This window comes from Ricinus communis, chromosome 9 (assembly GCF_019578655.1).
Source record: "Ricinus communis isolate WT05 ecotype wild-type chromosome 9, ASM1957865v1, whole genome shotgun sequence".
NCBI classification, from domain to species: Eukaryota; Viridiplantae; Streptophyta; class Magnoliopsida; order Malpighiales; family Euphorbiaceae; genus Ricinus; species Ricinus communis.
Window position 1 is genome coordinate 22,297,205 of NC_063264.1, and position 4,543 is coordinate 22,301,747.

A 4,543-nucleotide genomic window follows, 5' to 3' on the forward strand; every position below is an offset into this window, starting at 1 on the left:
TGATGTTTTGATGCACGCAACACGGCCGTGTTGATGCCCGTGTTAGGAACACGGCTAGTGTTGAAACCAACACGGCCATGTTCAGCTTCCTGATGCTCGTACTTAGCTCATTTCGGCAGCTTTGACGTCCAATTATGCTCCAATTCTTTCCTTTTTCATTCTTTGACTTCTTTTGGACCTAATACATACAAACAGATACATAGGGTGAGTGTTGATACCAATTCACATCCAAATATCCATAAAATCGATCTTAAAAACCCCATTTAGATGTGTGTATTTTACGCACATCAAATAACCCCACACTTAGCTCATTGCTTGTCCTCAAGTAATCAAAAGTAAAGTAAGGAAAATAAACCACTAAGGAACAATACCTAAACTGACAGACAAGCTAGAGAGCTCCTGCACATATCCTTAATAAGCGTAAGTCAAACAAAAAGAAAAGAAGCAATCAATTTCAAGTATCACAACCAAGATGCCAATAGTTCACACAATACTGTCTCAACGAAATTATTCAGAACCAACTCCTCACCAGATTCACTCTAAATCACTCAAAGTGTTTAAAGGGTAGTGTTTAATCGCTCAATGCATCAACTACTGCCTTACTTACTATATGCTTGCTCTTAAATCCTACTCCTACCACTTATGGAGAGTCAACAACCATGTCAAGAGGTCTTTATAAAGGTTGTAATGGGGATTAGGTAAGGGTAGGTAAATTTGGTCAAAGTTGAACCTATGGTGTTCTGCAATGAAATACATGACCTGCACATAAGTCACAATGATCACAAGGGGTAAACAATGGACAGTAGTCCAAGGTGGGAAATAGGAATCAAGTCAAAATGTTTAGCTCACTTACTTTCTTTATTTTCATCACCTTTCCCTCTTATTCTTCTATCTCTTTTTTTTCATAAGGGAAGAACATTCACATAATAGAGTGAATTTCTTTTTGGATTGAAGTAAGCTGCTACAAGATTCCAACGCTATTCTCAAGACAAAAATTCCCAATAAAAACAACTCATATGCAAAATCATAACCCAAAGCAGAATAAAACTAAGTGGTAATGGAATATGATACAGGAAATGGTGAAAGAAGGGGTTATCTACAGAATCAATAAACGAATGAAGGCTATTTGGCTAGAATAAAAAACTAAGTACCTCTATCATACCAAAGTATTAAACTCTCCTTGTGGCCCTCATAAGCATTACCGAGCAAGTTCTAAAAGTAAAGACAGTAATCGGCACTCTCAACAAGAAATAAATACAAGCATATAAAGTGTACACTTACAATTTAGGCTCAATTTCTCACAAGTGTGCCTTTGAGTAGGTTCCAAACAAAAATCATCAAAACAGAATTAAATAAACCAAAGCAACTTAGTGCACAACTCAAACTAATTATCTTACATTCTTCCGCAAGACTCAACACTATCGGTTTTACCCGATCACATGGACATAAACAGGATTTCAAAAGCAAGTCAACAGTAAGAGCATCGAAACAAAGTGAAAAATTTTCAAAATTTTACAAAAAATTGCACAAAGAATAAGCAAATTACTGAGACGGGATAAATATCACCCACCCCACACTTGAAGGACACACCGTCCCCAGTGTACAAAATATAAGAAATCAAAAGGAAAAGAACTAATACCTTCCCGACTATGGCTCTAGAGTGAAAGGAGGTGCATCAGCAGTATATTAGGGGGTTGGCTAGTCCGTGGTAGAGGAATGGTCATTTGGATTGTAATTAAGAGATTCATTCATTGCCTTCTTCCAACAAGGTTCGATAAAAGCTGCACAAATCTACGGTACCTACCCCACACGTGTGAAAAACACTGTCCTCAGTGTGAACAAGGTAGGCATGAATAAAATATGTAAAATGAAGCAGATTATGGGAGTCCATAAAAGAAATTGGAAAACTAAGAGAAAAATAAAACGACATAAAGAGATAAAAACTAGAAAGTCTACTAGATACTGCCCTTGATGTGTACTTTAACACTTCAAAATATGTTAGTCCTCAAAATTAGGTACGAGCATCAAGTAGGCTAACTCCTGCAAAACTCAAGAATAAACACATTCCAAGCAGCATCTAGTAAAAGGTTCAATAAGATAGTATCTCCTAAAAATCAAACTTACTAAAAACAGACTGAAATATCTAACTACCAATGACTACATAAAATAAAAAAAAATATCCAAAAATTCAGAAAGCAAAAAAAAAAAAGATTCGGGAATGCCTCTCGACGGTGCTTCTTTTTGTTCGAGTCATCTAGCTGGACTCTACAACAGCATTCCTGCATCGCGGGTAAATTAAGAAGGTAGGCTCAATGTAAGTTGGGGCTCGAGGCATATAAGCACAACGAGAAGGTCGGATGTGTGCGGTAGATGACCAAGGAGGTGCTCTCTGGACCGATTTAGGATGTCCATTCATCCACTCCGCATTCCGGCTAGGTGACCTGTCAAAAACAAACTTGCAACTACCCTTCTCGGGTCTATCATAGCACAAAGTCTCATATTGATACAAGTTATTTTTTTTAGATGAATAACACATATTAATAGGGGAAGAAACATGTATAGCATCATCCATTTGTACATCTTGTGGTTGTGTATTATATGCAAGATCAATTCCATCAATACAACAAATGGCATGAACATGGTCGGTGGAAGAACAATCAAATGAAGGTAAACTAAAAGTGACACAGTCATCCTCTACATTAAGTTCTAACTTCCCCTCAAATACGTCTATTTTAGCTCTAGCTGTGGCAAGGAAAGGTCTCCCCAAAATTAATGGTACACCATGCTCATTGTCCATATCCAAAACCACAAAGTCCACAGGAAATATGAACTTATCTACCTTAACTAGCACATTTTCCACAATTCTCCTAGGAAACTTAACAGAACGGTCAGCTAATTGAATGCACATCCTAGTGGATTTTGCCTCCCCTAAACCTAGCTTATTGAATAAATTAGTGGGCATGACATTTATGCTAGCCCCCAAATCAGCTAATGCATCATCCACACACAAATTACCTAAAGTGCAGGGAATAGTGAAACTCCCTGGATCGTGATGTTTCTCTGGCAACTTGCTCTGAAACACCGCTGAGCACTCATTGAGCTGAACATAGGCGACCTCCTCCAACTTCCTTTTTCTGCTAAGTATGTCCTTTAAGAACTTAGCATACTTCGGCATCTGTTCCAATGCATCAATAAAAGGCAAGTTAATATGCAGTTGTCTAAAAATATCTAAAAACTTACTAAACTGCTCTTTTGCCTCTGCTTGTTTAGTTCTAGCAGGATAAGGAATCTTAGGTTGATATTCTCTGACTGGAATTGATTTCACCTTTTGTCCCTCAGGTTCCCTAACCTTACTGCTCGCCTCAACCTGCACATTGATAGTGGCGTCATCAAGAATAGGCTTAGAAGGAGCTGAAACTAACTTACCTGAACATAAAGTGATGGCATTCACGTGCTCCCTCGGATTAGACTCAGTGGTGCTTGGGAACGTTCCTTGCTGCCTCTCAGACAACATTTTAGAGATTTGGCCAATATGGGTCTCCAAGTTCCGAATCGAGGCCTGCTGGTTCCTAAGTGCACTATCAGTTTGTTGGAACCTCATCTCCGTAGACGTCACAAACTTCATCATAAGCTCCTCTAAATTTGACTTCTTTTCTGGTAGAGGAGGAGCTTGTGCGAGCCGATGAAGTCTCTGAGAATCAGGTAGACCTTGAGCATTATTATTCCTCCAACCGAAGTTGGGATGATTGCGCCACCCAGAGTTGTATGTATTGCTGTAAGGATCGTTATGCTGCCTTGGGGCATTCCCCATATAGTCAACCTGCTCAACATCAGAAAACATAACAGAATTAGATGGAAAAGTAGTAGAGGATGAAGCAAACATACCTCCCTCGGTACAGTTTGCACTGTAATGCGAGCCACCACAAAACTCGCAACCAACATTCGCTGCATGAACCGGCATCTGGAGTTGGTTGATCTTCTTGGCTAGAAGCTCCACTTGAGCTGCCAAGGCTGCTATAGAGTCCACTTGGTTGACCACTCCCTGTCTTCCTGGTCGGCTCCTAGAGGATTGCCACTGATAGTTGTTCATGGCCATTTCCTCTATCAGGTTCTGAGCCTGCTCGGGCGTCTTACTATTTAGTGCCCCACCTGCTGCAGCATCCACCATCTGCCTCGTTGCAAGGTTCAACCCGCTGTAAAAGGTCTGAACCTGCATCCACACTGGCAATCCGTGATGTGGGCAGCATCTCAAAAGATCCTTAAACCTCTCCCATGCATCGTACATTCTTTCATCATCAAACTGCATAAAAGAAGATATGTCATTTCTAAGTTTTACAGTTTTAGCGGGAGGAAAATACTTGTATAGAAATTTTTCGGCCAACGCCTTCTAGGTAGTGATCGTCTGTTGTCGAAGAGATTGCAGCCATCTCTTTGCTCTGTCCCTCAAGGAAAATGGAAACAATCTCAGCCGAATGGCATCATCGGTTGTTCCATTTATCTTGAATGTGTCACAAATCTCTAAAAAGTTGGAGATATGTGCATT

At 39.9% G+C, this 4,543-nt stretch overlaps 1 non-coding gene across 1 annotated transcript; it reads left to right on the top strand.

Annotated features, from left to right (window-relative positions):
* The first annotated feature begins 4,226 nt into the window (after window positions 1-4,226).
* On the top strand, window positions 4,227-4,333 carry LOC112535507. Its single transcript, XR_003079623.2, has one exon. It is a non-coding gene; the product is annotated as a small nucleolar RNA R71 (small nucleolar RNA).
* The last annotated feature ends 210 nt before the right edge of the window (window positions 4,334-4,543 follow it).